Source organism: Andrographis paniculata, unplaced genomic scaffold (assembly GCF_009805555.1).
Source record: "Andrographis paniculata isolate CXL003 unplaced genomic scaffold, ASM980555v1 Contig78END, whole genome shotgun sequence".
Classification (NCBI taxonomy): Eukaryota; Viridiplantae; Streptophyta; class Magnoliopsida; order Lamiales; family Acanthaceae; genus Andrographis; species Andrographis paniculata.
In genome coordinates, this window is record NW_026137615.1 from 4,052,985 (window position 1) to 4,062,744 (window position 9,760).

The 9,760-nt window shown below is 35.9% G+C and overlaps 1 pseudogene; it reads right to left on the minus strand.

Annotated features, from left to right (window-relative positions):
• Positions 1-1,102: 1,102 nt before the first annotated feature.
• Positions 1,103-8,608, minus strand: LOC127239809 (serine/threonine-protein kinase CTR1-like; annotated as a pseudogene).
• Between the last annotated feature and the right edge of the window lie 1,152 nt (positions 8,609-9,760).

Below are 9,760 nucleotides of genomic sequence, written 5' to 3' on the forward strand. Positions count from 1 at the left end.
CTCGTCGGCACTCTCACCACCAGCAACAGAGAAAAAAAAAAAAAAAAACTTTAGCCATTAGGTTGTTTGATTAGCTTCTCGTTCAATGATTCGAACAATATTATTTATTTTATTTTTTAAAAGCGAAATTAATTTATAGTACTTTTCTGAAAATATCTAATAAATAAATTGATATTTGAAAGAACAAAATATATTTACGAATGTTATAGATTGCCTATTTGTACTTATATTAAACTATGACACTGCTTGTTTAGAACTCTCGTTCCAAAACAGCTATTTTTTATTTTGTAAATAAATTACAAAATAATAATATTTTATTAGTTAATAAAAATGTGTAATAAATTTTGATATTGTTGTCTTTTGACTTTATATATACGTATAAAGTAATTGTATAGATTGACTGTTGATATAATAATTAATATTTAAAAATTAACATGCAAAAAGTAAATGGATAGATTGACTGTTGATGAAGATAGTATTTGAGTTGAAAAGAAAAGAATATTTATGTTTGATTTTATATATATATATATTTATAAAATATAAAAAAATTGTATTTATTTTTTGTTTCAATGGTAGATTATTATAAAAAAGTAATTTTTTTTCCTCATAAATTATTAATATTAAGGGTATGTTTTTTTGCGTTTCTTGGAAAAAATATATTTTTTTTTTACAAAATATTTAATTATATATTATTTTAATATCAAACTAAAATCAATTTTTTTTCAAACTCTAAAAAACATACCCTAAATAACAATTTTTTTACTATTTTCATAATTTCAAAACTTAAAAAATATACTTAGGTACTTGCATATTACAAATATCCTCAGATTACTTGTCGTGTGCAGATAGAAAATTGTACGAAATATTGAATATTTTGAATAAAATGTACGACCAGAGCAGTCCATTCCATGCTCCCGACCATGGAAGCTTCCTGGCTCCACCCTTTTAAATTTTAACTAACTAACTAACTACCCCACTCTATCTAATATCTATATATCTCTACTCATCATCATTTTCTCTGTTATCTCTGCCTCAGCCTCTCCCTCTCCACCGCCTTACGCTGATTTTTTTATTTTTATATTTAAAAAATAATAATTAATGGATCGCCAATACTCGTATATATATTGCAGCGCCGGAGCCATTTTCTACTTCGCAACAAAAAACACAAAACCTAAATCCCCAATTTGATTTTGCCTCTGAAACCCTAATTGAAAGAGGAATTGTGAATGGACCGCGATGACGATCCATACACATTTCCTCCGCCGCCGCCGTTTACTTCCGGCGGTGACTCCGAATCGAGTCCTAGCAATCCATCGCCGTATTTTGCTTTACCTCTGTCAATGGCGTCGCCATTCTCTGATCCTTCGCCGCCGCCGCCGGTGGTTTCCCCTTTCATGAGCTTCGATGCTTTCGAGTCTGAATTCGAAGCCAAACCGGACGTCGGATTCCGAAGCTCCGGCGATAATCAGTTGGTTGCTCCGCAGCCGTTGGAATCGCTGTTCGAGAATCCAATTCCGCCATTCCTGTCGAAAACATACGATCTGGTGAACGATCCTTCGTTGGACGCCATAATCTCTTGGGGAGAAACCGGAACCAGCTTCGTGGTGTGGGATCCGATGGAGTTCTCGAGGATTGTACTGCCGAGGAGTTTCAAGCACAACAATTTCTCCAGCTTCATTCGCCAGCTCAATACATATGTGCGTATTTATATCAATTTAAACTAATATTTTAAAGATAAGAAACTTTAATTGTATACATTTATATGTTTTAAAATTTTCTAGGGACTAAATTAAAATTTTATTTCAAAAGCATATTACCAACTTTTACGACCAAGCCTATACCCATATTTATTTATCTGATTTTTAAAACATATATATATATATTTAATAATTTAATATTATTTAAAAAATATTGTGTTTATTATAGTATTAATTTTTAAATTATAATTTAAGTAATATTTTATATATAAAATAAAATATTTCTATTAAATTTTATTATTGATACTCTGCCGCAATTAAAATGAAACTAAAACGGAAAGAGGGCTACCAATACTCATGGTTGAAATTACAAAGAAATTGTAAATATACAATAAAAATAATAAATTTTATATATTTTATTATTTTAGTCAGGGTGTATTCTTTTGTAAAATAAATAATTTTTTTAAAAAAAATAATTAATATATTATACATATTTATTATTTTTATATTATTTACTTTTTTTTATCCATTCTGACCTCATATTCTTTCCATCTTTTCCGACAGGGATTTCACAAAACCGACCCCGACAAATGGGAGTTTACAAACGCCGGGTTTATAAGAGGGCAAAGGCACCTACTGAAGACTATCCAACGGCGGAAACCACTGCCTTCATCGTCTCCGGTCGCCGGAATCAGCTCATCCGGGCCGGTTTCCGCCGCAGACAGTGAGATCAAGATCGAGCGTCTGAAGAAAGAGCGAGCCTCGATGATGCACGAACTCATCGAGCTGCAGCACCAGCACCGCGCCATGATCGAGCACGTGCAAGCCATTAATCAAAAGCTCGAAACAGCCGAGAATCGGCAGAAGCAGATGGTTTCATTCTTAGGGAAGATCGTTCAAAACCCGGCTTCCTTAGCTCGTCTCCAAAAACCAAAGGACCGACCGGGCGAACTTCCCGGCAGAACATTCCGGAAGTTCGTGACGCATCACGAAGCTTCGCCCGACGCTTCCCCTAAAGGGGAGATTGTCGAGTACCGACATAATCTAGGCAGTTCGAGTTCATCGATCCCAGTTTCGGTTACGGAGGATGAAACCGCCGTCGAGGAATTCGTAGCTGAAGCGGGTCCCACTTTGACGCCCGAGTATATTATCTCGGAGATTTGGGGGGACTTCAGCCAATATAGCATGTCTGATTTAGACAGCATTTCGGATGTTTGGGACATTGGCTCGCTACAGAGCGATGTCCGGGAAGAACCACACGAGCCTAGAGATGGTTCGGATTAAAACGAATCCATAGGGCTAGCATTTATTTCCCCAGGATTCCTTATCATTGGATTGATTAATTATCGAACCACAAACGAACAAACTACATTGTTCGTCATCACGGTTTTTGTCTCGACTATTAGTACATTAGCCAGAAAGCGGGTAAAACCTAGGATTTGGACAGGGCATTGGCGACTACTTAACAAGCATATAGATACACTTCCTGTACATAACATTTAACCGAAACGACTTCAAGAACGCACCTTTCGTTATAATCACGCTCGACTCTTTTATGTACACCTTCCACCTGCAAAATACAACAGTTTTTCAAATTACGGCTAGAAATGCAGCTCAACAATGCTCCATAGGAAATATTACACAAACCTACTCGTCATTACAACCTCCTCGGCGAAAATTTGTTGTATACATACAGTTATAGATTTCGTAACTAAATTCCCGAATGGTCACGTGAGCGAGTGCGGTGCAGCATGACCCAATTGAACGGTCGGGTTGGGTGATTTGATCAATTGCCTGAGGGAGTCCATGATGCTCGAAAACGAGGGCCTCTTCCACGGCTCACTACAATTATAGAAACAAAAACCAATTAAATTTAAATTGGTTTGGCTAAGGAAATACCAAACATTAAAGAACTGTAGTTCAATACAGAAATTTCAGTGACCTCGCCCAGCAGGCCTCGATTATAGCCGCAACTTTTCGATTCACATTCGGAGGAATTTCGAGCCGTCTACCTTTGAACCCAACTGCAGCTACAACCTAGAAGTTCGAATGCGGCATAAATTAAAATATCGTGATTCGACAGATATATTGAAACCAGTTTGCCTACCTGGGCGGGATTCAGGCTGCCCCAGGGCGGCTGCAATGTCGAAAGCTCCCATAAAATCACGCCGAAACTGTAAACGTCAGACTTTTCGTTCGACAATTCGTAACGGAGGACTTCGGGCGCCATCCACTCAGGCTGCAAAAGAAAAACAAAGAAAAGAGGCTTCATCTAAATCTCAAAAAAATAAAAAAATCGAACAAACGATGGCTCAAAGCGTCGAATTATTTAATTCAAGAATCGAACTTACGGTTCCGGCAGCCGACTTGGATGAAAGAAATGTATTTGCTTTTAGCCGAGAAAGACCAAAGTCGCAAACCTGTCGGATAAAACGATGAGGTAATGGTTGATACTAAGCACGACGAATATTCGGAAAATGTTTTACAAGTTTAATACCTTCACCGTGTACTTTTTATCAACTAAAAGATTAGGTGATTTTAAGTCTCGGTGAACAATCGGAGGGTTGCGTTTATGAAGGTAGTTCATCCCCTTTGCCTGTAGAGAAAATTAATTATAAATCGATTGGACCGAAACTCGAAACATATTAATCGACGACGGATTGAAATCACTAATAAAATGAGTTGGATGCATACCACATCATAGGCCATGCTCAATCGACGTTTCTCGTCCAAGACTTCTCTTGCTTCGGGTCTATGCAAAAGTCTAAACAAACTACCTCTGAATAGAAGCAAGCACGGGGGGTTAGAAATAACGCTACATGGGGTATGAAAATTACGACAAATCGGCATTGGACATTAAAATAGGAACACGTACTGAGACAAATATTCTGTAACTATCGACAAATTTGGTGGCTCGAGGACAACACCCATAAAAAGCACAATATTAGGATGGCGCAATCTTTTCATGATTGCCACCTAACCGAACCGGAGAGAAAAAAACGTATCGTAAATAACAAATTAAGTGGATATATACAGAGGATATAATACAGGCTATGCCTACCTCTTGTAAAAACTCCTTGAATTGTTCGGCATGGAAATCTTGTTCCATGAGAATCTTCACGGCAACATCCTAGAAGGTATTGCCTCATCTTAGGAAGAATTATCGAAAAAGTGATATAGATAAAATTACTAAAAAATCATACACAAAACGATGTAATGCCTTTTATTCAAATTTTGAGATTAGAAGGATATATGTATCTTACACAACCATTCCATTCAGCTCGATGAACTGTACCGAATGAACCTAACAAAAATTAATAGAACAAAATGAATTGAATAACAAAAAATATGAGATAATAGAATGAAATATCGAAAGGGTACAGAGATTAAACTACCTGCTCCAATTCTCTCTTGTAAAACGAGATCGTCCCAAGGAATTTTCAAATCTTCGATATCGAAGTTCAATTCTCCACTTGGTTTCGACGGAATCAAAAACCCCCCACCACCAAATCTTGTATCTTCAATTTCATTCGCCCTTCGATCCATTGCCGCACTAAATCTCCGAACATCCTCACCTATAGAGAGAGAGAAGTAACATTCCGAGCTTATGGCATTACCTACTGATAATTTTATAAATAGTAAAAGATTGAATATTTGATGTGATATAAATGTGTTGTATGTAATGTTTTGTATGAAAAACTAATTTTTTAATATAATATTTTTTTTAAAAAAAAAAAATTGTTGATGAACAATGTCAAAAATTGTATCTGATACCTTGAGCATTGATAAATGGTCTGACATGAGAAATTTCGTCCCGAATACTTGAGTTGGAAATGGAAATGTTTCTATCCTCGTACGCTCTCTCCATCCGTTTTGGATGCATAGAATTGTCGGTATCTCCATCAACAACTCCAGCTGTCGCATGAAAGACATAATGAGTGTAATATAAATGTAGGAATATTCGAAAAGTAACTTTGGGATAATCACCTGGCATAGAATTGTCGAATTCAATATCAATTGAATGGAATTCCGACAAATATTGTTTAGCCAACAACCTGAAATTAACCTTAGGCTCGGGTTTCTTGAATCGTGGGAAGCACAACGGTGAAGAGATTGAAATTGTTGCTGGACCATTGAGTAATGAATCAGGATCACATAATTCTCCTGGATTCACGATCAGATCGATTAGGTACTCCCTGCGAAGTTAAACCGGCAATGTACTATTAGTGCAGCGAATCTTTAAATATAAAACGAAAACGTTAGCCGCAAACAAAATTTATTAAGAAAATGTTGAAAGAAAAGAGAGGCATGCATAATATGTATTAACTTCGTTTTTTTTTTTTCTCAAAATTTTTGATACCGAACAAATGATCTGCATATTTAAGTTTATATTAAAATTAAAAACATGCCTGTCGATCGCAAAACGGACAACACACGAAGTAGCATCTTCTCTAGTGCAATATTTACATCCTTTCGCAATACGACACGGTAAGCCAATCTCGTCAGCTAAAACCTGATAAAAAAAAAGGCAAATTTGTCCTTTAGTAAATCGTATAACATACATTCCTAAGAAAATACACGACGACAACAAAAAACAAGAAACTCCCAAAATAGAAAGAGTATAAGTACCCAAAATGAAGGAGAAATTATTACCGACAAAAAAAAAAAGGGCAAACAGTATTTAGTTCTTCGGTACAAAGGTGGATTTCTAATAGCATTCCGAGATTTCAGGAATACGAAGAAAACACTTGTCTTTTTATTTATTTATGTTCCTTAACACAAAGAACAAAAAAGAAATGGTAAATGAAAACCTTAGTATATTTATGGTTTATACAGCCATCATACGACAATATGCATATTTTTCCGAACTTTCACTTGCATACTAACTATCCCATAAACAAGAAAATCAGCCTGTCGAGACCTCCAATAAATCATCCATGTTCTCATTTCAATGGCCAAATTGAACCTTCTTTACCTCGTCATGTGTAAATCTAATTTCTAATACAATGCACAATCGTTCTGGAGAGAGAACATACTTTGAAAAGCAGCGTACGATGCCGACATAGTCCAACTGCTAGACTACCTATCGGGAGAACAACCGACCCCAAACAACCATTCAAAGCTTCACGGCAATCGTTCCAGATGGAAATCAACTCATCTTCTCCACCAGAAGCCGTGCCCCTTCAGAGACAAGAAAACAGAATTATGACAATTAATTCTATAAGAAAGCTTAAAGTTAGGCACCGGAAAATCCTCACCCCATACGATCGCAAACGAGCTTCGAAATCCAGTCGACTATTTCCTTTGTGTTAATGCAACTAGATGACAAGTTATGGACCTGAATTTGCAGCTCGTTCAAGATCGGATCACTTCGCCGGTCCACTGAAATCACTTCAACTGAAGACATGATAACGGGATTAACCGCCTTCAACGATTCGAGTGACGGGATTCGACCACTTTCATTGAGATCAGAACATACAGCCCAAATGTGCGGATCCATCCCAGTTATAGAATAAAAACCATCTGGGATTTTGTCGAAATACGACAAGCAGCCATTTACCTCAAAAAGAAGAAAAACACAATGTATTTAAATAAGAAATTCATAATCCATAGGCACAATCAAACCAAATCGATATGTCCATCTCTATTAAACATCAAATGTATGTTCATAATTCTTGTCCCAATTCACTTATGTTTTCAACTTTATATTTGCATTATTCATCGACAGTTTCTCATTTAGAATATTATATAGACAACTATCACTTGTTTGCATATATCAAAAACTGAATTCTATTCAACTTTAGACTATTTTGAAACTGATATCTAAAGGCAACCATACTTATTAACAATATAAATTCACTGAGGCCATGTTTATTTCTATAAATTTAAACCTAATAATTCCGATTTGATTGAACTTGAGATCCATTTAAAATTTACAAAATCAACTATTGATCTAAAATTAGATCGAAAATTAATTCGAACATTTCGAATTCTTGTTTAGCACTAGTTATTTCAAATACTTTTTATAGGTTCTGATTCAAAAGTATTTCAAATCCGATGGAAAACTATATAATCAGAAATGAACTATCCATTCCTTTGATTTGTACCACATTTATCTTCATGCAAAGATTAGCTAATCAAGGTCCATGGAAGATGCAGCAATGGCGGAAAAGTATAAATAATTTTTAGGGTTACCCAAAAGCGATGAGAAATGGCGTCTACAGAATCAATTGGCGGCGGCGTGGCGGTGGTGGAGTTATCCGAAACTGGATCGAATAAATTAGGAGCATCGGCTAAGGTGGCTTGAGCCGAGAGGCGGAGAGCCAAAGCCAGCTGCAGCTGGTAGCTCTCCTCCGCCTGGCGCGCCCAGCTCTTGGACGGAGAAAACGATCCGCCGCCGCTCGCCACCGCTTCCAGCCTCATCTCGCCATCTCCATCGCCGCCGCCGCCGCCGTCGTGATTGGACAGCGAAGGCATGTAGTCGCCGGAGATCGAGCTCTCGCCGAAGCTGCTATCACTTCGCGGCGCGGCTCCGAGCCGAGCCGGAATCGCGCGGTGATCAATCGCTTCCCAGTCGAACGCCGCCGCGGTCTCCGGCGCCGAATGCCTCCGGCGGTAGAACGGCGGCTCGTCGGGAACTTGGTTGAGTAAAGAGTATTTGTGGCGGCGAAAAGGCATTTTGGTCGGAATTGAAATAATAATTAATCCTTCCTTTTTTCCTTCTAAAATAGAAACGAAATTCAAGGAATGCTCAGCACCGCCATGGGTGTGGGTCGAGAGGCTTTCGTCTGTCTGTGTTTCTCTCTCTTTTAAGTTTGGATCATCGGAAAAGTGAAATGTTTCGCTCAAATGTTGCAATCAATTGTAGTTATTTCGGCAAGGCAGCATTGGGGCACCGCTCCGTTTTTCACCCCCACCTAATAATAATAATTCCTCCGTATCATAATAAATAATAATATTATTTTTATTTTAATATGTCTTATCATAAATATATATATATTTTAATATTTAAGTGATTTTACTGATTGAATATATTTAGTAAAATATAATATAATATAATTTTTTTTTATAATATATATCATCAATTATCTATAATCCACGTAAATGATTTTTTTATAATATTTAATTTTATTTGTTACATAGCCAACTTCACTTAACTGTTTCAGCAAAAATTATTTTTTATCTCATTCACTCTCGTAAATATCAAATTTGGTTCCATTCAAAAAAATTTATCAATTTGTCCAATTTAAATAAAAATTTATTAACTTTAGTCTAAGATGGTTGACTTGAACTAAACACGGCCGTGTTGATAACTCAAAAGGTGACTAGGCGTCCCAAGCAGCCAATACGGCCGTGTTAGTCTCAATATGATTATATTGATACATGGTCGTGAACATGACCTTGGCTGTGTTAAGAATTGAGAGAAATGACTGTGTTGAAAACATGGAAATAAACATAAGAACACGGCCGTGTTCAAAAGTGCAGGTAATCAACACCGTCATGTTAGCTGTCTGGGACACCCAGTCACCTTCTGAGTTATTCAATACGGTCGTGTTCAAAGCCAACACGGCCGTGTTCAATCCCAGTCAACCATATTGAGACTAAAAGTGATAAATTTTTGTTTGAATGAAACCAAAATTAATAAAAAATAAAATAAAAAATAAAAAATTGCATAAGACCAAAATTAATAATTGTGATATTAAATGAAATCAAGAATAATTTTTTCTCCAACTTTTTCTATTTTATTTTTATATTCAATATAATTATTTTAAATTTTTAGGTATATCAAATATCCTTAATGTTATATATTATATATTCAATATAAAATATTAATTTTTATATTATATATGATTTAACGTATATATTTTAAACTAAAAGTATGAAATCAACACATTCAAATTATATATAAAAAAAATATATATATAAATTTGTCGGGTGTTTAAATACGGGAGAAAAACTTGACAAGTGTTGAAAGTAAAGTAAAAATAAAATTGACAACTATTATAAATACTACAAAATTAATTTATTATTATATTTTATTATTTGTCTTTTCATCTGTATAT